The sequence below is a fragment of the Chiloscyllium plagiosum genome, chromosome 31 (genome assembly GCF_004010195.1).
Source record: "Chiloscyllium plagiosum isolate BGI_BamShark_2017 chromosome 31, ASM401019v2, whole genome shotgun sequence".
Taxonomy (NCBI): Eukaryota; Metazoa; Chordata; class Chondrichthyes; order Orectolobiformes; family Hemiscylliidae; genus Chiloscyllium; species Chiloscyllium plagiosum.
The window spans coordinates 34256636-34283917 of NC_057740.1; positions in this window are offsets into that span (position 1 = coordinate 34256636).

The window sequence follows — 27282 nt, forward strand, 5'->3', positions numbered from 1 at the left end:
CAGAATTGTACACAATACTCCAAGTGTGGCCGTACCAGAGTTTTGTACAGCTGCAGCATAACCTCCTGGTTCCGGAACTCAATCGCTCTATTAATAAAGGCCAAAACACTGTATGCCTTCCTAACAACCCTTCAATCTGGGTGGCAACTTTCAGGGATCTGTGTACATGGACACCGAGATCTCTCTGCTCATCTGCACTCCCAAGAATCCTACCATTAGCCCAGTACTTTGCATTCCGATTACTCCGGCCAAAGTGTATCACCTCACACTTGTCCACATTAAACTCCATTTACCACCTCTCAGCCCAGCTCTACATCCTATCTATGTCTCTCTGCAACCTACTACATCCTTCGTCACTATCCACAACGCCACCGACCTTAGTGTCGTCCGCAAATTTAATAACCCACCCTTCTAAGCCCTCATCCAGGTCATTTATAAAAATGACCAACAGCAGTGGACCCAACACCCTTGCGGTACGCCCCTAGTAACTGGACACCAAGATGAACATGTTCCATCAACTACAACCTTCTGTTTTCTTTCAGCAAGCCAATTACTGATCCAAACTGCTATGTCTCCCACAATCCCATTTCTCCGCATTTTGTATAATAGCCTACTGGGGGGAACCTCATCAAACGCCTTGCTGAAATCCATGTACACCACATCAACCGGTTTATTCTCATCTGCTTGTTTGGTCACTTTGTCAAAAAACTCAATAAGATTCGTTAGGCACGACCTACCCTTCACAAAACTGCGCTGACTGTCCCTGATCAGATTATTCTTTTCCAGATGGTTGTAAATCCTATCTCTTAGAACCTTTTCCAACACTTTACCAACAACTGAAGTGAGACTCACTGGTCTATAATTACTAGGGTTGTCTCTACTACCCTTTTTGAACAAGGGAACCACATTTACTGTCCTCCTGTGCTCAGGCACTATTCCTGTAGACAATGATGATTTGAAGATCAATGCCATAGGCTCGGCAATCTCTTCCCTTGCTTCCCAGAGGATCCTAGGATAGCTCCCATCCGGCCCAGGGGACTTGTCTATTTTCACACTCGCAGTGTTTCTAATACCTCTTCCTTGTGAACCTCAATCTCTTCTAGTCTAGATGCAAATATCTCTGTATTTTCCTCACCAACATTTTCATTTTCTATAGTGAACACTGTCGAAAAATATTTATTTAGTGCTTCCCCTATCTCCTCTGACTCCACACACAACTTCCCACTATTATCCTTGATTGGCCCTAATTTAACTCTCGTAATTCATTTATTCCTGACATACCTATCTATGGAAAGCCTTAGGGTTAACCCTGATCCTATCCGCCAACAACTTCTCATGTCCCCTCCTGGCTCTTCTGAGCTCTCTTTTTAGGTCTTTCCTGACTTACTTGTAACCCTCAAGCGCCCTAACTGAGTTTTCACATTTTGTCCTAACATAAGCCTTCTTCTTCTTCTTGACCAGCGATTCCACTTCCTTAGTGAACCATAGCTCACACGTTCTATATCTTCCTCCCTGCCTGACAGGTACGTACTTATCTAGGACACACAGGAGCTTTTCCTTGAATAAGGTCCACATTTTTAATGTGCTCATGCCCTGCAGTTTCCTTCCCCATTCTACGCTTCCTAAATCTTGCTCGGTGGAGTACACCTATCCCTTCCCATCACAGAATTGTGATCGCTGTCTCCAAAGTGCTCACCTACTTCCAAATCTAGCACCTGGCCAGGCTCATTACCCAGTACTAAATCTAAAGTGGCTTCGCCCCTAGTAGGCCTGTCTACATACTGCTATCTCTCTTTCTCTTCTGTCCTCTCTGTTTCTTTATTTCTTTTCTATGACCTGTGACTGGTAACATCAAAGATGTAGAATTAATTTGGTGTTACTTTCAAAATAAACTCTTTTAACAATTTTACCAATGGGTGCCAAGGAAGGATCTGGAAGCTGCTCGGACTAAAACTTGGAATGGGTAATTTTTTTATTATGGGGTAAGGTTGGTTAGGGTAGCTTTATATCTGCTGGAGTTTGGAAACTTAAGAGATTATTTGATTGAAGTACACAAAATCCCGAGGGGCCTTGACAAGATGGATGTGGAAAGGATGTTTCTGCTTGTGGTAAAATCTAGAACTCAGGATCATTGTTGAAAATTAAGGGGAAATCCTGTAAAGACAAAGGTAAGGTGAATTTTCTTTTGTCATGAGTCTTTGGAACTCTTCCTCAAAAGACAACAGAAGCAGAGCATTTGAATATTTTAAAAGCACTGGTAGATAGATTCTTGATAAAGGGTAAAAGATTATTGGAGTTAGGCAGGAACTGGGTCAACCGTAAACTTACTGGATGATGGAGAAGACTCTAGTGTCTGAGTGGCCTACTCATGTTCCTAATTCATATATTTATATGTTCATAAGTTAGGGTAGGATGGGTCCAGATTGCCTGGTCTAGAATATTGATTTGCCGAGTGCAAGTTGGTTGTTATGTGTCCTATGTTACAACAGCGACTGCACTATATAAACGCAGGTCTTCCTCCCTTTTCATTGGTCAATCACCAAAATGAATCATTGAATCCCTACACTGTGGAAGCAGGCCATTCAGCCCATCAAGTCCACACCAACCCTCCAAAGAGCAGTCCACCCAAACATGCCCTTGCAACCCTACATTTCCTATGGCTAACCCACTTCATCTGTACTTCCCTGGATGCTACAGACAACTTAGCATGACTAATCCACCTAACCTGCATATTCTTGGACTATGGGAAGAAACCCACGCAGAAGAGGGGGCTGTGAAAACTCCACTCAAACAGTCACCCTTGGGTAGTATCAAACCTGGGGTCCCTAGCGCTGTGAGGCAGCAGTGCTAACCACTGAGCCACCATGCCACTCTTGTCTGGGCATGTTTGGAAGAAGTTGTTCCCTTTTTTGTTGTACTTTGTGTAATGAGACTTGCATCTCGTCATTATTCTGAAATTTCTAAATAATTAGCACCACAGCTGAGTTCTGAAAGCTTGTGATCCATGCTAAGTGTCTGACTTTTGTTAGGTGATAACAGACAGCTTTGCCATGCACCAAAACAATTGAGCTTTAAGGAGTGCTCTTATTTGAGACTGGGATTAGTTTGGAGCTGGAATGGCTGGAATGTGACTTAGAACAGAGTTCGTCATTGAAATGACTGTGTGCGCTGAGTCATTGAAATGAAGGCAGGGGATGGGCTTCAAGTGAGCTGGAACTACCTGTACTAGCAAATACAGGGTGCAGCATTGGAAGCTAGTCAACTGATTATGCAAACTCTTTTGAAATCATTTGCATGTGGCTCACACCTACACGATCATCACATTCTGCTTAATAATCAACCCTTAATACTTTTACATTGAATAAGATTTTGAGACAACAGTCTTTCATGGGAGACCTTGAAATTCTAAATGGGTTGCAAAGGAAATGTTGTGAAGTTTCCCTTTGGCTCATCTGCATTCTTTCCCTTTCCTTTTGAGAGACCAACTCCAGTTTCTCTGGTTTGTATAAGTAGTCTTATCATAAATACATATGGGAATATCATAAGTACATATATATTCTTTGACAATGCTGCTTCAAATCCCAATTGGTACAGTTCTGATGCTTGATAAACAGAACGGTGAAAGAATTTCCTTGCCTTAATGAAAGGATATCCTCCTACATGTGTTACGAAGCCATCTTCAGGGCAGATGCAGCTCATTTTTAATAAAAGGAAATTGTTCATGTATTTGGTCCAAACCTATTGCACAGACATAATGAATCTGGATCTCACTTGTCGCAATCATTGCTTTCAATGGACCTTTCAGCTGGTAGTACTCTTGCCTCAGGGTCAGAAAGTTTTCAGAAGATGCCATCACTCCAAAGATTAAAAGTACAAAATCTAGGCTGACTTTCCAAAGTATTACTTGGGGATGAAGCTTTAAGTTAAGGCCCTACCTGCCCCCTCATCTGAACATAATTTGACACCATTGGAAGGAGATTAGTGACATTCTTCTCAATATCTTTTTCGGTCAACAACACCTGAAAACAAAGGACTTGGTTATTTTGACATTGCTGTTTGTGGGATTGTACTACGACTTTTCCATAATTATAAGACCAAAATTCAACTACAGAGTGCTTGAGATATCCTCAGCTTGTGAGAGAGGCCTTGTTAATGAAATTTCTTTCCTTTTTCTATTTTTTTTTGGGTGCAGCCTCAGCAGATATTGCATTTCCTATGCTTCATTTCTACTGACGATTGGAAGCCCTTGGCTATTTTTACAATCATCCAGTTGGTTGTTAAATGCAGAATTTTATCCAAATGTGTTGGCCCAGATTCTGCAGTCGAAGAAATGAAGAGGTTAATGCTGTCCACAGGTTCTCAATGTGCAAGCAAGTCATGAATCAACTAGGAATGAGGAAACAATACCCACGTGGATAGTAAATACTGAAATTCTCCTAACTCCTAAGTAATTAATGTTGTGTCACCCCTTGCCCTGTGATAATGGAAAGCTTACCCTCAACCTCCCTGTGAATTTTGGATGTTGTTGGATTTGCACATTAATTGCCATTTACACCCTCCACAGAAAGTTAAGGCTGATGCTTAATGGTGCGAGGTATTGGTTACTAGCACTGGCAGTTCTGCAATACTTATTAACACCCCAGAGTGTGGTGTCCCTGTCTTTGTGCTAAAAGGTCTAGGTTCGAATCCCAACTTGCCTGGAGATGTGTCTGAAAAGGTTGATTCAAACAGTGCTTAAAAATAGATGTAGCACTGCCAACCCTCTTCATACAATCATTCTTTAGGTCGCAGTGGGCACTGCAGGTGCACCATCATCCAGGATAACAATATTTTGATTTGACTTTGACAAGTTTCCTTTATGATTCTGTAAATTTCCATTGACTGTTTGATTTTACTTTTGTTACTGTGCTCATGAGGGCTGTCTAACCACATTGCTGTTTTGTTTAAAAGATTAGAAAGTGAATGCATGGGTCTTGTTGTGCAGTTGGTAGTGGCTCTGCCTATGGGCTAGGCTGTCTGGGTTCATATTCTACCTACCCTCAACAGGACAATTAAAAAGTATCTCGGAAAGAAATTTTTTAAACTTGGAAATCTTTCTCCTGCATCGAGTAAATTGCATAGAAAAATGTTTTAATTTACAAAGGTAAATCTTTCTTTTCTATCTTTTTATGCCTCTTTCTGTTTCTGTGCCCAATTTGACTCTAATTCTCCCTATTTCCTTCCCCATCATTCCTGTTTTTTTTTCCAGAGTTTATAGACTGTTAATTATGACTTTTACCAAGGCCAAAAAAGTTTTTAAGCTGAAGGGAGAGGGAAAATGTTTTAACTAACTGAATACACAGTGTAATGTACTGCTGCAGTAAGATCTGGGCCAAAACATTTATTACTGATATTAGACAGCATGGTTTCAGCACAAGGGCTTCTATAAAGCAGCTCTGGGACAGGGAGAAAGTGGTGTCAAGAGAATAAACCTTTGATAGCCCAGTTTTCTCTGCCACTGAAATACTAGGGGTAAATTAGCCCCATAGTCCTCATCAGCACTGCTGCGGCAAATGTGTCACTGTTAGATATTATTTTAACAGCGGGCTCAGATCCTTGAGAGAGAAGGAGGTTTATTCAAATTGAAACCTTGTGCTGTCCCGCTGAAAGAGTTCAGTTATTAACTTTGGAAACAATGGTCGCTTGTTTCACAGCAATGTGTGCAGAACACATTTATGTATGTAGAAAGCTCCTTTTGGTTATGTCCTTGACCACTTTGGAGCCAGTGAGAGGGTGGGAATACAATACCAGTGTCTGAACTCGAGCTATTACTAACATCTTTGTGAAGATCTCCTATTAATTAAAGATCTCATTTGCGTGTCTTTGACCCTCTTTTCAGTGTCTAATTACAGCATCTGCCTTGTGGAGCTGACTCAAATCTCTCTCATCACTGGCTGAGTCAAACAACCTTGATACTTTTATCGAAGCCCAAACCGAGTTGCTGTTGAACTGTCTCAGCCTACATTCCACACATTACTTGCAAGAGTATTCCTCATTTCTGTGTTCCCCGTCCCCTGCCATGTTATGCAACATTCAGTAGTTGGCAAAAATCTATTCCCAATCCTCTTCCAGTAGTGTCCTATTATCAACCGGGGTGGGGTGAGTGGAGGGGGAGGGGGGGGTGGTGGTGGTGATGTGGACGAGGGGAATAAAAGAAAGCAAAAGAGCTACTTGCATTTAAATAGCACCTTGTGATGTCCGCGATTGCTTGATGGTAACAGTTTGTATTTATATAGCACCTGAATACAATAAAATATCCCATGCACTTCACAGGAATGTAATCAGTCGAGATTTGATAGAGGTACATAATGTAACATTAAGATGGCTAATCAACAGCTTGATCTAGTTTTTTCGGAATATCTTGGTAAATTACTCAGAAATATTTTTCTGTTGTAGTACAGGTGAGATTGGCAAGCTTTCTGTTAAGTGTGGTGAAAGGATGTTAGGTTGGTTCTAGAAGTTTGGGGCATTAAGAGACTGGCGAGAGTGCATGACAGAAATTATTTTTGTTTTCACCGGTACTATAGAACGGTGCCTCGCTGCTTTCTTCCATCTGGTTGGTATCTGATCACATTTCTCACTAACATCCAAAAATGATTTTAATTAATTTGACCGTGACATTAGGCATATTGTGGGGTCAGGTATTGCACAACTGGTAATGAGGTGAATGGCTGGAGAAGGAATATGGAACAAAAGAGCTCTTTGCTCTTTGACTACTCAGAGCATTTCACAATACAGAAGAGGCCCAAGGCCCATCAACTCTAAAATATACTACTCTCTATACTAGTCCTACTTTCCCACAGTAGCCCGTAGCCTTGGATATTATGATGTTATGTCCTTCCAGATGGAAGTGGGTACGGTGGCTCAGTGGTTAGCACTGCTGCCTCACAGCACCAGGATACCAGGTTCAATTGTCTGTGTGGAGTTTGCACATTCTCCCCGTGTGTGCGTGGGTTTCCTCCGGGTGCTCCGGTTTCCTCCCACAGTCCAGAGATGTGCAGGTCAGGTGAATTGGCCATGCTAAATTGTCCATAGGTTAGGTGCGTTTGAGGATAATGGGTCTGGGTGGGTTACTCTTCGGAGGGTCGGCGTGGACTTGTTGGGCTGAAGGGCCTGTTTCCACACTGTAGAAGGTGTGGTCTAGGGAGCCTTAATGAATTTCTGAAGAGATGGTATGGGTTGCTGCCAACGTGCACCAGGTGGAGGGAATGAATGTTTGTGGATGTGGCTCCAATGAAGTGGGCTGCTTTGTCCTGGATGATGTCAGGAGTGCTCTTGAGTGTTGTTGGAACTGGATTGTTCCAAATAAGTGGGGAGCATTCTCTCGCACTCATGATTTTTTTAATTTCAAAAATATACTTTATTCATAAAATTATTTGGATCGCTATGCAATTGGTCATGCCATTCCTGTGCACACATTACATTGCTTTACATACAGACATCGAAATTTATTTTTCATATATACAAGTCTGTACATTTACTATCCAGCTCTTCTACTGAGGCGTCAGCGGAGCCCAAATGACTGGATGTGTACCTTCAGATGTGGACAGGCTTTGGGGAGTCAGGAGTTGAGTTCCTCACTGCAGGATTCCCAGCTCTGAACTACTTTTGTAGTCACAATATTTGTATGGCTATTTCAGTGTGACATTGTGACAAAGCACACATGTTAGAAATGAAACAGGTCTTACAGCGACTGTTGTTCAACTTACCATTGGTCACTAGATAATTGGTCTACATAGACTCCTCTTATAATTCTCACGGCATTATTCATTTTCTGTGTAAAGACAGTATCTTTAAATTTTTCTGTATTTTTTCAATGTGAACTGAAATGGGAATTGGACTCTTTTAAGAACAAAGGATTATGAAAGGGATGGCTGCACTTTTAAAAAAGTAAACTACTGGCACTTATTGTAAGTGCTGTTATACTGTTTATTCAACCAATAGGGGATGTTTATTTGCTAATGAGCTGGCAGTGACGATCCGTTGTCAAAGACTTCCTGTCGACCAACAACTATGTGATTGGCTCTCTGGCAGCTGAACAGAGATGGAAAAGCCTTTGGACATTTGGAAAGAAAGGTGCTGCCTTTGTCTCTGCACTAAGAACACCCAGAGCCTGAAGAAAGCCATTGAATTGCCAGCCAAGCTTTCCTTTCACCCTAACACCAATTCTAATTTGTCTCTCTGTGTTTGTCTCTATATGTGTATTAGGGGATTTTATAAGGAGTTAGAATTTAACTAGTAGAGTTATATGTCTGCAGTTTGTAGTTGTTTTCCTGTCCCTAGAATCTATTTAGATTAGATTACCTACAGTGTGGAAACAGGCCCTTCGGCCCAACCAGTCCACACCCTCCTTCTGAAGAGTAGCTCACCCAGACCCACTTCCCTCTTACTAATGTCCCTAACACTATGGGCAATTTAGCATGGCCAATTCACCTAACTTGGACTGTGAGAGGAAACCCACACAGAGAATGTGCAAACTCCACGCAGACAGTCACCCAAGGCTGGAATCGAACCTGGGACCCTGGTGCTGTGAGGTAGTAGTGCTAACCACTGAGCCACCGTGCCGAGTATTGTTATATGTAGATACCTGGTCTATGCCTTTTGTCAATCTGGGTCTAAAAGGTAGGTAAATTGGAGAATTTTGCATCCTTTGGTAAATTATTTTAACGTTTGTGATAAGTCCAAAAACAATAAGGCTTGATTTCCAATGTGCTAGCCCCAATGCAATGTGACAGCTGGGGTTGTGTTAGTTACCAAGTGTCAGTGGGTAATCAGAAGTTGAGGGTGAAGTTACCCCCCTCACAGATTTCTGTATGAAATCCAGGCTGTTGCTTCCAGTGCAATGCTGAGGGAGTGCTGCATTATTAGATTCTTAGGTATACGATTTTGAAGAACACACATTTCCTGGCCACTATTTATTCCTTAACCAGCATCACTAGAGTGGATTTGAATAGATCTTGACAAAATGACACAGCAATCCATTTTCCACTCTCCAGGTTTTTATTCCTGATCCACAATTTGGGGTTCAGTAGTTGTTCCCTGCCTCTAAGCTAGAAGACTTGGGTTCAAGTACCACTTGCTTCAAGGGTATGTCATAACACATCTGAATGGGTTGATTAAGAATATCTGAAAGAGATTTATGAAGAGTCTTGTGGTGCAGTGATAGTTTCCCTACTTCAGGGACAGAAGGTCTAGGTTCAAGTCCCAACTAGCCTAGAGTCATGTCCAAGCAAGTAATTAAAAGTAATTTATAAGAAACAGTTTCCACCTGGAGGGGCTGTTCTATGAAAGGGCAAAGTTTGCCCTTCTTTTGAGGATGATGAGAAAAGTCATAATCTGATCGAATCGCAGAACAAATTCGATGGACAGAAAGGTTTATGTGTGCTCCTACATCTTATGGTCGATTTTCCTTGAAGTGAATAGGAATATAAATTTGCAAGGGATGTCAAATAGCTGCCAATTTGTTATCACCTCTTTGTTGCTTAAAGTTGAAACAAACCCTTTTTGGCGGGGGGGGGCATTTGTCAGTTGAAGCTACTTCGCCGGCTCAGTTACATAAGCTTGGTGTTACCTTGATACTGCTCCCTTGACTTGACTTTGACTTCTCGCTTACTGTTTTCAACCTTGGGCAGACTCCTGCACCTTACACCCTCGCACCTCTCCCTCAGGTTAGCTGTAACAAAGCATCCACTGGTGCAGAGAGTGCTCTGCTGTTGTGGGCGTCTGCTGCTGTACATGTAGGCTGCTGTTTTGAGACAAAGCTGAGAGTTTTATCATGTTGCAAACATTTGCAGTCAAACCTGCTGGCAAGCGACCATTGCAAGTCCCTGTACCTGGGCCATACATCACAGAATAGAGATTATTATTAGTATGTTTAAATGAAAGCTACTTGGACAAATAGAGGGGCTAAGCCACCTGAAATAAAATTATGGAGGAGCATAATGTGCCTGGGGAGTCGATGAAAGATGAAACAGTGTCTGTGCTATGTGGTGAAAAGCATGCTTTGTCCAGAATGTGTCTGATTACAGAGTTGCAATTATCCATTGGAAATTGCTCTTACTTAACAAGTCTTTGGATGCAGATGTGTACCTGTTTTAATCCACCAGTACCATCAACAGCCAGCTCATCTCGTATCCTCCAATGGGACTTGCAGACTGCGGACTGCACACATCTTATGATCATAAACGTGATGCATGTAATTGTTCAAAACCCATGACTTTGTCCCTCTTTCTCATAATTGATTTGGATACTGCACAGGATTAACAGCTGAAAATGTTTTCTATGCAAAAGGTTGAATCAATGCACAAAGGATAAAGTGGTGGGAATCACCTTCAGTCGTTCCTGATTTTATTATTTTTTCACACCAAATGTTGTTATTTTCTTTTCCTCTGTCTTTCTTAGATCATATTATTTTAGAGGATTAACACTCAAGAGCAGAAAATGCCCTTCTATCATGTGAACTGTTTGTACCTTGCCTATGAGTGAATAACAGAGACGTGAAGAATATTTTCCAGGTTGGGAAAGGTTTAAGAAGGTGAATAGTGAAAGTTTGTCTTCATTGCTGGGTGAATCAGTTAGCGTCGAGTTTTCCAAACTGGGGGAAGGAGATGCCAAGGGGGTTGTGACGTCCAAGGCAGCAATGGTCACCATGGAGATCTGACCAATTTTATTACAGCTATGATCCTTTAACACTTGCACTTCGAGGCCCTCTCCTCTCAGCATTTTTTCCTTTCATGCAATCCACCCTGCTCTCACACGCGTTGGAGGGTTGGACAGAGTTGTGTAAATTTTCAAGCCTGGAACTGGGGTCGCAGTGGCAAAATCTTTGGGAACACTGGGTTTGCAGTTAGAATGGTAGTTCACTCAGTGAGCTGTCGAGTCAAATCCCTGGGGCCCATTCATGGAGCAGCTAGGTACAGATGAGGGAGAAAGGAATGAATGGATTTGTTAATGGGGGTTGATGGGTGAATGGTGTGAAAGGGCTTGTGGAGTGCAAACTCTGATTTCTTAGACAGCTTCTGCGCAGTGAATGAACTGCACACTTTGTAATAAGGCAGTATTCACTCTGAATTATCACCAGACAAATGAAAGGGCAAGTTACAGGAAATCCTTTCAATTACAGAATTAGTGAAGCATGAAATATGTCGCAACAAGATAGTTCCAATTGAAGGGTTAGCACCAGCACATGGGGCTGATTTACCTCCAGTGATGTAAACTAATAATTTTAAATCATCCACTGCTGTAATGAGCTAAGATGTGAAGACCACATTAAAATAAAGGCTGTGGGCGTTTGTGTAGGCTTTGAGCTACAGTTCTGTCTGTTCCTTTTTGTCACCAGGTTTACTTAGCATATTGATAGTAAAGCTCAAAGCAGTTCAGCACAAACTGTGTCACAAGGTTTGCATGTCCTCTAAGCCTTGATAATTGGACCTTTGAAAGACAAACTCCTCAGTCTTATTTACGCTTTGCAAGAATTTATTCTCATCTGACTTTTGCCTGGGATTTTGGTGTTTCCCAACAAAGTAGGCTAAAGGACAAAGGGAGAAGCTTGTGAAACTAATCCACTCAGATGATTGAGTTCAACAACGACTCACATTTACATAGTGCCTTTGACACAAAACACCAGAATCGCTTCATGGGAAATAGATGTGATGCCAAACCACATCAGATTTTGAGTTAAATGATCAAAAGGTTGATCAAATAGGTAGGTCATAAAGGAGTGCAATGTAAGTGAAAAGCGGTGTAGAGAGCAAATTCCAGAGTTTGGGGTGTAGGCAACTGTCAATGGTGGAGAAATTAAACTGTAAATGGTGGAGAGCAGGGACGCTCCGGAGGCCAGAAATAAAGAGCACAGATAACTTGGAGGAACTGGAGGAGATTGGGCTATGGTGGGATTTGAATCCAATATCTACGTTTTAAAATCAAGACGTTGTTTGACAAGGAGACAGCGAGCACAAGAGAAATAGGTGAATGGGACTGGTTGCGATTTAAGTCACAGTTTTGTATGACCCCAAGTTTAGAGTGACGAATGTGGAAGACCAGCCTGGTGAGCATGGGAACTTAGTAAGTCCTCTCTTCCCATTGAAATTAGATTAGATTAGATTACTTACAGTGTGGAAACAAGCCCTTCGGCCCAACAAGTCCACACCGACCCGCCGAAGCGCAACCCACCCATACCCCTATATTTACCCCTTTAACCTAATGCTACGGGCAATTTAGCATGGCCAATTAACCTGACCTGCACATCTTTGATCTGTGGGAGGAAACCGGAGCACCCGGAGGAAACCCACGCAGACACTGGGAGAATGTGCAAACTCCACCTAGTCAGTCGCCTGAGTCGGGAATTGAACCCGGGTCTCTGGCGCTGTGAGGCAGCAGTGCTAACCACTGGGCCACTGTGCCGATTACTTTCTTTACAATTAGGACTTGATGTGAAACAGCATTAAACAAATCAGATTTAGTGTATAAATTGTACTTGGGTTCCTCAGCAAGTCTCTGCCACAACCCACCACTGAGCCTGAGGCAGTCTGTGTCCTGTCACTAAGCCCCAGATAACTTCTCCATTCCCTGGTTGAGGTAATTCTGAGTAAGGGAGCAGGGAAGGAAGCAGGGGGCAGATTTGTGGAAACTGAGAGGGTCAGCAATGTAATAGCAAACATTGCAATTTAAAAAGGGTGTACCTCCCCTACTGCATTGGTAATGCAATTATGAAAAATGTTAAATGGATCAATAATAGGTGAGCTATTACTGTTGTTGAGCTTTGAAGGTAGCAAAGACAAAAACAGTCTGAATAACTGCATTTCTATCCTGCAAAAATAAAGCAGGCAATCTTCCGTCATGGTTTGCAGACCAGAGAAATACAGAAGCACTGCGAGGGTTAATCAATTCCCTGTGTGTAAGAGCTTCCCCCACCATCCATTGCTGTTTCCACTGAAACTAAGTGCTCTCACAAAAATCTGTCAATTCTGCAGGAAATGGCCAATGAAGTAAAGTTTTCATGCTGTGTTTATAATGTTGCGAGCTCAGGGCAGCCTGAGGAAATTGACCTCCTCTGTTAACTCATATAATTAACTGGCAAAGCAACTGACACTTCTCCAAGCTTAGTGCGGGGCTGTGTTTGAAACCCCTGTCCTGGAATTGGGTGCCTTCACTGGTCAGACATTCCAGTTCACTGCTGCATTGTGGAAGATGTTGGCCTTTGACAGTGCTCTCAGGTGACTATTAAGCAAGTTAACCTAATCATGGGAGAAACATATGATAACTGGTTGATCTGATGTCACTAGCTTTATACCAAAAATTAAAATTACTCTTTGCCAATAGTTCTCTTTCTCTGTCTCCCTCTCTTTCTGTCATTTTCTCTCTCTCTCTCTCTCTCTGCTTCTCTCTCCTCCCTCTCTCTATTTCTGTCAGTGTGTCTTTTTCTTTTTCACTGTCTTTCTCTCCTTTTTTTGTCCATCTTTGTCTCTCTTGCTTTCCTTTGTCTGTCTAATTGTCTGTTGGAGAGAGCCATACATCGTTGTCTTATGGGGTACCTTGCCAATTGACCATGTAACTGGGCAGCCTTTCCTGGGATAAAGGACCACGTGGGCTTAAAATCCTGCTCTCCATAAATTGTCAGCCAGAGGCTGGGCAGCTCCACTGAGGAGATGGTGACAATTTATTTACCTGAGGCCCAATGCCAGCCAGGCCACTGCCAAACTGTCGGTCTTCTCTTTCTGGCTGTGTCATACTCTTTCCTCGACTTGCTTTTTGTAAGAGTGAGTGACTCTGTCTCTGTGGGTGTCTTCTTTTCTGTGTATATGTGTATCCTTATCTGCATCATTTCTGTCTTTCAGATGCTTTGTATCTCTCTCGGCATCTTTGCCCCTCTTTTTCTTACATTTTCATCTCTCTCTCTCTCGCGCTCTCTGTGTCTTGCTCTGTGGAACTATTTCCATCCGTCTGTCCTTTTTTATTTGCTATGTTTTTTTTCGTGCTCTCTTTCTGTGTCTCTCCCTCTCTTTCACTCTCCCTCTTCCTATCCCTGTCTCCGACGGAAGTCGTAAACTTTGCTTATTTTCTAAAACTGATGATAATGGAGTGGTCCAGCCTTCAGTTGTGCCTTGACCCTGATTTTCAATTCCATTCAGTTAAAAAAAGCAAAATTTTGAAGAGGTATATAATGGTCAGTTAATTTAATATCGTCCACTGATTTTAGATTGTCAGCAGAAGTCAGAATGTCTTGACTGTCAGTCCTTCGTTGTCTTTCTGTCATTATATCACCATCATTCTGCTTGTCCTTTGCCCACTCACATTAAGGCACATACTCTGCTCTGCACTGATGTAAGGCATTAGTGATTGCACATTGAGTTGAATTAGTGTACTTGATTGTATCCCATTTAACCTGAATAACCGGGAATGTCTGTTATTCCTCAGATGGAAGTATTCCCCAGCGGCTGATCACACTGCACTGAAATACAATAGAATGAGCTTTATGCATCAGTCTGAGTGTGTCTTCCCTGTCGGCAGGCAGACTTTTGTTGCTTAAAACAAAACTATTTGAGTACAACTGAAGGCTCTGGGTAATTGAATAACATTTTGTGCCAAAAAGGTTATTCACTTCGCTGAAATAGACAACACTTGACTGCTGTGTCGACCTTTTGAACACTGACAATCCTCTGGGCCTTTCAGGCAAACTATGGCTTTTATTGTGTTCCCATTCTGTGCCGGAACAAACCCTTTGCCCTGAATATTGCTGTTAATTAGGCTTTCTGTCATTGCTGCCATTACTTTGTTTGCAATGGTAACACTGACTGTGCTCATGGTACATTTGAATACTTAGAGATGGGGGAGCAGAGTGAAGAAGATTGTATCTATACTGTGTGTCGGGGTGATAGATTATGTTTAATTAAGCACATGCTGACTTTGATAGTGCAGTTAACAGTGGTCACTGCTATAAATTCTGGAATCTTATTAACATTTTAGCACATTACTAATGGGGCTGACCCATGTGAAGGAAAAACAGTCTCTTTTTGATATTTTGGTAAGAACTGGGTCAGAGTCTGTGATGCTGAAGAAGACCTCCAAATATTAGTTTGAATGAAATGGGGAAAGCAAAATGAGGACAAGATGAATGGGAAGGAAAATGGTGGGAAGTCAGAAGCTTGGAAAAAAAAACATGGTTTAACTCTTCAATAACAAAGACAGCATGAGGGCAAACAGAACTGTTATGATCTGAACCGCACAACCTGGACAGGTAGCAAAGACAGTTTCAGGGTAACTTTCAAAAGAGAGGGGGAGAATTAGCATGGATATGATGGTAGGGATTCAAAATAGAATGGTGGGATTTATTGGGTAGCCCCTGCAAAGAGATGGGCTGAATAGCCTTTTCTGCGTTATATCCTCCTTCGATTCTTATGTGGCGCATGACAGAGGGACAAAAAAATAAAATTAGATCAAAGAAGTTGTCCGGCCATCATCCAGGAAGATATTTTCCTTTTACAAACAATGCCATCCTCCAGCTACCATCAGCACCTCTCTCCCTCCAACCACCATTGCTTTCCCTTTGCCACTCCCACCTCTTTTGTTTCTGATCTCTCCATCCCTCTTGCTTCTCCCGTACGCGTTTATGTAACAAAAAAAACGGTTATCCTATTGCCGAGGACACGGCAATCTGACCATGAGATGGGACCTGTCCAAAAAAAATGTTATTATTACTTTTTATTTCATTTCAGCTAACCCTTGAAGTGAGAGCGTGGCGATCTATGTCGGCATTCAGTGAGCTTGTCCGCTCCGCACTTCTAATAACAAAGAGTGAAGCTCATTTCCAGTGACACTGAATAGCTACAGCCGCATTGCTGAATTTTCACCACGTGACGCAGTTGTGGGTGGGGGGCGTGGTGCAGGGGGATGCTGGGGAAACGGGGAGTGAAGGTATCTTGCCATTTTGTTGTTCCTCAAGCCTCCTGCGACAACTTCTCTCCTCCTGCTCCGTTGTAAAATAAAAGCTGAGATCCTTAACGCTCAAATCGTGGTTAGTTTTGTCGTGAGGCGAGGTAGGGGGGAATAGGTTCGAATCTCACTTGTTTTAAAAAATTTTGGTGCGATTTCAATGCCAGCGGAGCCACTAAAAAAGCTCAATAGACAAGCAAGTCCAAGGCAGGTGCAAGCAATAGAACGTCCGCAGTAGCCAATCAACATGAGGGGTCTTCGGGATATGAGCGTAATAGACAGGAGAGATGCTGAGACAAACTCAGGTTTCACACAGTTCATTCTCCATTCCTTATTCAAATTTGTCTTTGCCATTCCCCACCTCATCTCAAAATGAAAATCCTCAAGAACAGAGACCTGCCCGAATTTGTTCCTGGCTTTTGAGTCCTTCACATTGTCACATCGGCATTGCGATCACAAGGCATTAGCTCATGTTTTCAACAATTGATGGCAGCAAGAAAAGGTTTTCTTTTTTGATGGTTTCACACTGGAAAAGCCTTATGCCTGGTGAAAGACACAGAGCACAAAGCACAGGAAGGTGGGGAGGGAGGGAGGGAGTGGGGGAAGCTGGTTGTTGAAAGTTAAACTTTACTATATGTCAAGTATCATATTATCCTGGCAATCCTCACCACTTAGAGACTTATTCCTTTCAAACCGTGTGCTCCAGACTAAATATCACTAGTCCCATTCCCTTCCGTTTCTTGTTTTTGTATGGTCCATTTATTCAAGGGTTTTGAAAGACAGCCATAATTCAATGGATTATAGCTGCTTTTCGCACACCATTTTAACACCTATGGAGAGTGGTCTGCTCCATTTGTATGGCACACAAAAGGGATTGAAATTCATCAAATTATCATCACATTTCCAAGTTCAGTGCCGGAACATTGTCCTCCATTAACCTTCTGAGGGCTATGTTACCAAAGCACCTTACAGTGCATGACGGCTTCTGTTCCCAGCTTTACTTTTCACCTCAAAGAGCGCTTGCTTTAAGGGAGCAAAGAATATACTGGCGGGATTTGAAAGGCCGCCGAGTCCTTTTGTCACTCAAGGCATGCCCTGGATTCTGAGTTTAAAATCCTATTAGTTATGATTAATATTAAGTGGCAGAAGTGTTTTCCTTCTTTAAAAGAGGTTAGAAAATTGGGACAAAAGTCGCATTTTCAGTAATGAGATTACCCACCGAGAAAAACTAGAATATTCTGTGAAAACGGCGGATCCTTTTTTTTTGGTTTGAGCAGGTTGCTTTGCAGTGTGAAAATGAATATTGTCGATAGTGAAAGTAAATATTTGATATAAATAGAGATATTTGATAGAGAAACCTCTTTCATTAATAATGGCATTCTTGCAAAAGCCACAGCTCCTTAATCTGTCTGATTTTTTTTGCAAACCAAAGTTCAAGGTTTGTCTAAGGATGTTTGAGGGCTTGCAGTTGTCCATATTCCGCCCAGTCCTATTCAATTGCTCTTCCTCTATCTATCTTGCTGCCTCGGGTCTCATTTCCTGCCTTGCCTGCCTCTGCAGTTCCGCAGACCTTGCCCACGTGATTTCAGTCGCAGCCCTTCGCCATTATCCTGCTACTTCCCGAACCGTCCATCTTGTGCACAATGCTGCCTGTATCAGACGCATGCGCGTATCCACCATCGCTGCCGCTATTGTGAGCGATACCTCAGCACCTGCTTGTGCTGTCACTGCCAGCGCTTCAAACAGAAAGCAAAGAGGATTTTCAATACCTACCCTTGTGTGCAGCTCCATCCCGTGTCACAATTGCAGTTTTGTCGTTTTGCAGAATGTGTATTGAAAAAGAAATTTCATCTGTTAGATTCCCTTCATCATGTAAAATGGTGAAGCAGATGCACATTGCATTCACTTCAGCGTTGATTTGATTGTGCTCCGTCTACTTCCAGAAAAGTCGGCAGCCATCTTAATACCGCATTTCCTTTCCACCCTCATCACCGGTTTCTGCATTGCGTAACTTTTTGCAATTTCTTCATTAATTTGGGCTTTTATTTGGAGGGGAAGGGCATGGGAATGACTCCATGCATGGAACACTAGCTGGGCACTGATGACCTGCTTAGAGGTTGACTTTATTTCCATTCCTACTCTTTCTTTTTTTTTCTCCTTCCCTTTCTCCAAATCAAACTGCATGTTGCAATGCATGTTGATCAATGCAATAAGAAAACGTTTGACTGCAGAACTTCCACTTGGTTAATCATGCCTTTTTGGAAAAACTTTTGGTTTACCAACGTTGATGTAACTGTATATATGTTGCCTTCCCGGGAGACTGGGCTTCCACGGATGGCTTGTTTTGTTTAATGGGGAAAGTGACACTGTTGCTTTGTTTATAATTATAATTATCTTAGTTTTAATCTGAGGGTGGATCTGATCTGGATTAGGTGTAGGATACTTGGTCTACGTTTCTGAAATGTTTCCTTGATTGAGAAAGGCCACCTATTCAAGCTGTTGTGTGTCCCAAACATAGACCAAAGGGAAAATAAAACCTGTTTTACTCTCTGGATGTTGACTGACCTCCCCTGAGTTCCAGAATATTATTATTCTTGGAGTTCAGAATAGAAACTTAGACATGGACATGAGTTTTAAATATTTAATTGTACTTTAATTTATTACAAAGCAACTGAACCTTGATAAATACAGATGCTTTGAATTTTTCATTGTATTGATAAATTTTCTAGCCAGTTCTTTGTTTAATGTGCAGATCATTCAGGAGTTCTGTGAATATAGTCATGCAAAGACTTGAGTCTGGACTAAAACTCCACAGCAGCATTGAGGCAGTGATATTGTTAGAAGCATTGCCTTTTAGATGACATACTTGAGAGAGGATCTGTCTTCCCTCCCTGGTAGATATAAACAACCTTATTGCGCTATTTTGAAGAGGCATAGGAGATTTTGCCTCACTTCATGTCACCCCATATATTCCTTTCTCCATCCTGTACTTATCAAACAGTCCCCTCATATCAAACTATTAGTACTTGTTTCAAATATTCCATGGGGTAGCAAGTTCTACATTCTCACCTCACTGAGTAAAGAAGTTTCTCCTGAGTTCCTCGTTGGATTTGTAAGTGACTACCTGCAAGTATTTCCACAATGTGTTTCCTTGTCTACCTTACTGAAATTCTTCATAATCTAGAGATGTCCATCTATATTGTGTTTTCTGTCTATTTGTCTTGAACGCATAATATGAGAAGGCACCCATTTGTGAAATTCAGATCTAATGCCAATTCACTGTTGGATCATATCATGTCACCTGCTCACAATTTACCTGTAGAGAGCTCATTTATTCACAAAGTAACAGTTGTCCTGAAAGCAGTGGCAAGATTCAGCAGGCCCACAAATACCTCCACTATCCTAACTAGAATTCTACCTCAAGGATTCACCAGTGTGTCCAGACATCACTTTATAGCCTTCAGTTTATGCCTCTTTTCTCTTCCTCTGTCCTTAACAAAACTCTTATTTCAATAAAGCCTCTAATGTACTAAAATGTCCAAGGCCCTTCACAGCAGTGTGATTGAATACAATTTGACACTGATTTGGAGACAACCACCTGATGAAGGAGCGATGCTCGGAAAACTAGTGCTTCCAATTAAACCTGTTGGATTATAACCTGGTGTTGTGTGATTTTTAAATTTGACACTGAGCCTCACGAAGGAATATTAGGACTTGTCATCCCTGCTCTGTTTAAGGTCATTGATACATTTTCACAAGGTCCCTTTCTCTCTCACCTTCTAAAACTAAACAGCTTCTGTCTCATTTTCCCTGGAAGCTCAGTGCTCTAATTCTGGGTAATCACCCTCATGATTCTTCTCTTTTATGATTTCCCATAAAATTTTAATGTATAAATTGTATTCAGTTAGAAGTTCATGGTCTGTGAAACCTGGAGAGGGCAAATAGACCTCCAGGTTCCATTAATAGCTGCTGAGGACTTTGAGTGCGGGTAACTGATTGAATTGCCTTGCCTTGTGTCATTTTGCAAATGTTTCAGAGGATAGGATGGGGATATGCCTTTCAGAATTCTGCAGTGACAAAAGAACTGTGATTGCTATATATTAGACAAATATAGGTACTTTACAGCAGAAAAGACTATTAGGCCTATGATGTGGTGTGATATAAACTCCTTTAGAATTTTGTGGGTTAACTACAGCATTATCTTACACAAGACATACCCCCGAATTCCCAGCATTGCAGTCTGGTGCTCTCAAGGAGAGCTAAAAGTTCACCTTTTTGTTAATAAAGCATTATCACTCACAAAGCTGGCATTTATTGCCTTGATGCAGTCGAGTGGCTACGGCAGGTCACTTCAGAAGGCAGATTAATTGACCATTTTGGTGTGGACACGAATATAGACCAGACCAGGTGAGGGTAGCAGGCTTTCTTCTCTACAAGAACATTAATGTACTAATTTTAGAATAATAATCTAACTGTTTCATGGTCATTTCCACTATTCCTAGGTATTTTTATGATGAATCTAAATTCTGAACCTGTCACCGGTAAGATTTGAACTGACGTTGTCTCTGGGTCTCTGGGTTACTGACTCCAGCAGCGTGATCATTCTCAGATCCACAACTATAGCCATGACTCTCTGATACATATTTCCTGTGGGGCAGGTCCATGTGTGCAAAGTATGGAATTGCCTCCAGTTACCCCAGTGTACTTTCCCTGTTATTGATTACACTGTAACTCAGTTACATTTTTTATCTGGATTGTGTTGTGTCATTTTATTAATGGTTGATTGGTGAAGAATTTTGCCAAGCACTCAAATTGCAAAGAAAGCTTTTTTGTTGAAAAGCAACTGATTAACAGAGGCGGGAATTTCTTCCAAACCATTTCAAACCAAACTTGCTCCATTTGATGACAAAATCGGAAATTGCTGAAAAAAAAATCAACAGGTCTGGCAGCATCTGTGAAGAGAAATCAGAGTTAACGTTTCAGATCGAGTGAGCTTTCCTCAGAGCCAACCCGAAACGTTATCTCTGATTTCTCTCCACTGATGTTGCCAGACTTGCTGAGCTTTTCCAGTAACTTCCATTTTTGTCTCTGATTTACAGCAGCTTCAGTTTTATTTTCAGTTTTTCCTTTATTTGATTCTTTGTGTTTGGATGGGCAGAAGATGAGTCCAGAGGCAAGGTGGGCCAGCAGATTGTGGAAGACCTTTTCTACAGCACAAACAGGATGGAGGAGAGTTGGGCAGTGCTAATGGTGGCTTTTCATCTTGAACTGACATGATAAAAACATCCTCTGGTTTATTAAAGTCTTGTGCGAAATACGTCATGAGGCTGCAAAACCCAATATTAAAAACAGTCTGTAGGCCCTATGCTAAAACTCAACTGGCAATGGGCATCAATTCACAAAAACCCAACTGAGTCAAGGACAACCCTTTATGCCACAGCTTCTCAAACTGCTGGCAGCATGTGTCTGATGGACAGCGATTGTAACGAGGTCAGCCAGAATATGAGTTCCCTGATTGGGGCTGTTAATCTGGTCCAATCGGGGAGCCCTGGCTGACAGATAAATAGAGAACTGTCAGAGATTCTGACACTCTGGCTATTGACTCTGACAAGGCTGTGCCACAGTCAAGGACATTCCCATGCGTAAATAAACGATGACTTGTGACGGGATACCAGCCTCTGTGGAGTTGTTTCATAATCCTTTCCTACTTTACCCATTTGACTCTCCAAAGAAGAGTCATACCCGACTAGAAACATTAACTCTGTTTCTCTTTCCACAGCTGCTGCCAGATCTGTTACACCTCTCCAGCACTGTGTTTTTATTTATTTTCCGTGTCTTTTTCTCTTTCTCTTTATGCATTTCTCTACATTTATTTTCTTTTTCTCTCTTTATCCATCCTCTTTTTTGCATGTTTTCTTCTTTCTCTCTGTCCGCTTAGCTTCTTGTGTCTCACTCATTTTCTTTCTTTCATTTTTTCCCCTCTCTTATCTTTCACTTTCTTGTTTTGCTTTTTTTTATTTTTCCCCTTTTTCTTTATCTCTTTAATCCCTTCCTTTCCTATCTCATGCTTTTCAAATCTTTTCTTCTCTCTCTCTTTCCTTCTCCTTTTGTTTTTCACTCTGTGTTGTTCAAAAGCAGGAGGTTTTGCTGTGTGGCACAAGGGTAGCTAGCCATTCCTATTCTGTGTAATCTGCTTGGTAATCAGTGCCACTGCCTATGAACTTGCATTGGAAACTGGCAAGTTTGTAATATTGTGCTTTTTTTATTTTAAAATACCACAGACAAGACCAGAGATGACAGTAGAAAAATAGACAAAATAATAGAATATAGTTTCCAAAACATCAGTAAAGATCTCCTGTGACAATAAATGATTGATCATAGAACCCCTACAGTGTGGAAACAGGCCATTCAACCCAACAAGTCCACACCGACCCTCTGAAGAGTATCCCACCCAGACCCATTCCCCTACCCTATTACTCTACACTTACCCCTGACTAATGCACCTACACATCCCTGAATATCATGGGCAATTTAGCATAGTCAATTCACCTAACCTGCAAATCTTTAGACTGTGGAAGGGAACCGAAGCCGCGTAGACATAGGGAGACTGTGCAAACTCCACACAGACAGTCGTTCAAGGCTGGAATGGAACCCTGGCGCTATGAGGCAGCAATGCTAACCACTGAGCCACTGTGCCACCCTTTTCAAACTTTACAAAGTAAAGTCTTTTACTCACAGTCAAATTTAAATTTGGAACCAGATTCCTGGGAGGAATCTTGTCAAGTTCAGAGGCTGGAATTTTAATACCCTCCTGTGAGGCTGCTTTATACGTTGGTGGGGGTGCAGAGTTCACTGGAACAGGAGGGTGATGAATGGGGGTGTCTGCTGCCTTCCTGTCGCTGCCCTAATTAAAGCTGGGATGGGAGGTTCTTTTATGGCTTTCTTGTTGATTGAGGCCTGTGAGGTCGGCAACTAAGGATCACTTCAAATTTGGTTTCATCCTAGTTCTCCTGCTTTTCACCCAATGGCAGACATAAGGAGACTCTAGTCCATTTGCATTGTGAGATTGCAATTATTGCAGACCCCTGCTTTTTTTCCAGTTCAGTAGCACCATGGCTTCGATTTCTGAGTGCTGTCAAGTCAGAAGCCCAGCAAATGAAGTTTGAAGAAACCTCTAGAAGGTTTCTGGGTGGGGACCTCCTTGTCGGGCACTCACTGAGGGTACCACAGTGCGGTGGGGCTCGGGGCCACCTCTTGTACAACCTCTCCCCATCATCATTCTCTCACCCTCATTTTCTCACACTCGCACACTCTGACTAATTCTCATGTGGGGCTTCCCAAATATGGTGATATGGAGCGCATGGTGGCTCTGTGGCTGGGGATGTTAGGGTGGGTAGGCGGTGGGGTGTTTCCATCTTTTCCATTAAATAGTCCCTTTAGTTTCAGATATAGAAGAGGTTTGGATACTCTGACATCAGACATAGTGATCCTATCTTCATCCATTTCCAGAACAATGGGATTAAAGACATTCTTTACACCATTAGCTGAATTCAACAGTTTATGGCAATCTCAATCCAGGTGGGAGGAGATGACAGCACAATTTGTAGGTAACTGCAACTTGTGACACTTTATTAGTTGTAAATCGTTTTTGGACATTTTGACATTTTGAAAGGTGCTATATAAATGCAAGTCTCCCTTTAATCTTCCCTATAATCTTTATCTGATTCTTACCTGTCCTTGTGTCTCATTCATTGATATATATCTTTGTGAGTTTCACAAATCTAAACCAATGCTGCAAATATCAATAAATCATTAACACAATCCTGAGTGGTTGGCAGTGCTGGGCATAACTTTGAAATACAGACATTTTCTGTGGTGTTCCCCAGCCATTCATTTCGTGTGTGTCCCAGTCCTGCCCTGAACAGTGATTTATACCATGGAAACAAAGCTGGTTTGTATCTGTTGTGGTGTTCCTGTTTCCCCTGAGGGTTTGTCAGGTTATGAATCAGAAAACATCACAGAAGAAGGAATTATAGTTATCGAGTTTTGCAGATGGTCTGAGAAAATTCACTAACTTCCAACTGCTTTGAAGTCTGGCTTGACGTTTGGGAACGGCCTTTATGTTCAACTGAGTTCCCATTTCTTTTGAGGAGAATCTTCTTTTTATTAATGTTGTCTGTTAATCGCATCAGTTTTTTTTTGTCACACAAAAAATACTGGTCATGGAGCAGTAAATAGATCATAAGTATTTTACTAATCATGGGAAATAAAATGAGCAAGAGCTGAGACTCTAAATATTCCCAGCTAATGGGCCTGCTACATGCAGGAATAATTTCTTAGGAAGCCTCTGTTCCACTTACATTGTGAGCCCGTACTTATGGTAGGACTTGCTGTTCTCCAATACATGGCTTGCATCTTGAGTGCAGCAGCCACGCTAGGAATTTGACAGGTCCCTACAGTCCAAAGTAATGCAAAACCTAAATTGTAACAATAGGAACGATGTGGAGGTGCTGTTGTTGTACTGGGGTGGGCAAAGTCAGAAGTCACATGACACCAGGTTGTAGCCCAACAGGTTTGTTTGAAATCACAAGTTTTCAAAGCGCTGCTCCTTCACCAGGTAAAGCAGCAGCGCTTCGAATGCTTGCGATTTCAAATGAATCTGTTGGACGATAACGTGGTATTGTGTGACTTCTAACAATAGCACCATCACTTCAGAAGTTCATGCAAAATGGGTTGTCTGTTCATTTACCTCATTGCTGTTGGTCGGAGCTTACAATGTACACTTTCCCGCACGATAACAGTGTCTACACTTCAAAGGTATTTCATTGGCTATACACTGCTTTGGGATGTCCTGAGGTAATGAAAGGCACCATATAAATGCTTGTGATTTTCATTTTATTGGTCTACACTGGGAAGATGAGATCTCAGAATAAAAGGACCGCCTGACATTCTGTACCACTCATTGATGTCAGTGATATCATGTCTCTGGAGCCAAATAGTGTACCCATCAGAATCAAGTGATTTTCTATGCTGCCAGATTTGTTTGTGGCTCCTCTAATTTAACGGCACGGTAGCTCAGTGGTTAGCACTGCTGCCTCAAAGTGCCAGGGACCTGGTTCAATTCTGGCCTCTGGTAACAGTCTGTGTGGAGTTCGCACGTTTCCCCATGTCTGTGTGGGTTTCCTCCGGGTGCTCTGGTTTCCTCCCACAATCCAAAGCTGTGCAGATTAGGTGAATTGGCCATGCTAAATTGCCCATAGTGTTAGGTGCATTAGTCATGGATAAATGTAGGATTGGGGAGTGGGTCTGAGTGGGTTGCTCTTCAGAGGGTCGGTGTAGACTCGTTGGGCCGAAGGGCCTGTTTCCATACTCTACGTAATCTAATCAAATGTTTTTAAGGACAGGTGCAGTGTCAACAAGCAGTACCTTTATTTCGAGGAACTGACTGTCAGTCAAGTAAATGAAATGGTTGAAACTGGCTGTTTGGTCAGATGAGTTTGGCCAGTTCTGGCTAATTTAACATAACATTCATTCCTTCAGCCGCTGCTCGAATGAGGAACCCAGGGGTGCAGAAAACACACCTTTGTAATTGAATGTGGCAATGATGTTCAAACCAAGGCTCCTGTGTAACTGTGTAAATTAAAGTTTACTATATCTGATAAAAAGTTCAGGAGAAACTTCTTGCCCCAGTGAATGGTTAAAATTTGCTGTGAAGTTTGGAGAACTTGGGGCATTGAATCATCGTCAGAGACTTGGAAAAAGTTCTTCAAAGGTCCTTCCTCTTACACTGCCAGCAATCGTCATGAGGGACGATGTAAAATTACACACATCCAAGATTAACACAGAGCTAGCCAAGAGCAATATGATGTCCCTGTTACAGTCAAGAATATAATCCAATATTGATGTTCAGATGTTGGAAAGTTAACATCAACATTATTGCAATGTATCATGCTGCCCTCCTTGGTTAGATAATAACCTTGCAATCCATAAACATTTACACCTCTGGGTGGCTTCATCGAACCCACTGGGCATAATAAATTGCAGTTCATTTTGAAGGTGATGCTCCTCCAATTCCTGTTATAAAAATGCATCACTCATGGACAGTACCAGGAAACATCTTGTTCAAACTAGGAAGATAGGAAGCTACCAAGTACAAACCCATTACATTTTGGGTTTTGGGGTTTCAATGGATTCCCTGTTCAGCATCAGCATAGAATTTATTACAGTTAAATTGTGTCTGGCAACAGTCAACGCATTCTCTCAGATGTAATCTACATTCTTGCCAGCCACAACATAATCACATCGAAGCCTCTTTTGGAGAGCCAAGACATTGTAATCTTTGGACTAACAATATGCTAAAGTCTTTCAGGTGGTAATACCCATGGTTTTGAGCTCTTGCACCGAGAGCCATAGATGTCAACAGCATAGAAAAAGGCCCTTTGGTCCATCAAGTCTGCACTGTTCAAAAGCAACCACTTAACTATTCTGATCCCATTTTCCAGCACTTGGCCTACAACCTTTTATGCTTCAGCATTGCAAGTGTACATCTAAATACTTCTTAGTTATTGAGGGTTTCTGCCTTTACCACCTGTCCAGGCAGTGAGTTCCAAATACCCACCACCCATTGAATGAAAAATATTTCCCCACATCCCCTCTAAAACTCCTGCGCTTTACCTTAAATGAATGCTGGAGACCCTGATCCTTCCACAAAGGGGAAAGTTTCCTTCCTGTATAGAATATCTATGCCCCTCATGATCTTATATATCTCAACTCTGTCCCCACTCATTCTCCGCAGCTCCAAGGTAAACAATCCCAGACTGTCCAATCGCTTTTCATAACTAAAAGCTGTGCAACATCCTAGTAAGTCTATCTGCACCCTTTCAGTGTAATCATATCCCTCTGATATTGTGGATTCTTGGGGTGGTGCAGTGCCTTTTGCAATGGGGACATTGCTTAGAACATAAATAAATGACCTGAAGAGAATGTTATTTACTGCAGAATGACTCAACAATTTCAAGAGAAGGGGTAAGGGGAAAACAAATTGAAATTCATCTTCTCCCATCACCCTTGCTATTTTCATCCGTGCTTTTTCAGACATGTGTGACATGGCTGCCGACATAGATTAAACCTGATTTTGATGACATAACCTGGCCGTTCAGCCACTGAGGTACAAGTTTCTGCCATAAAGGAATTAACAATTGATTCATGTTCCTCTGAAGATGACAGCTCTAGTGGGAAACAAAATTCTCTGTTTTTTTTTTACTTATAAGGGTACCCTGAAAATGGAGATGCAACAGTGCTTTTTTATTTGAA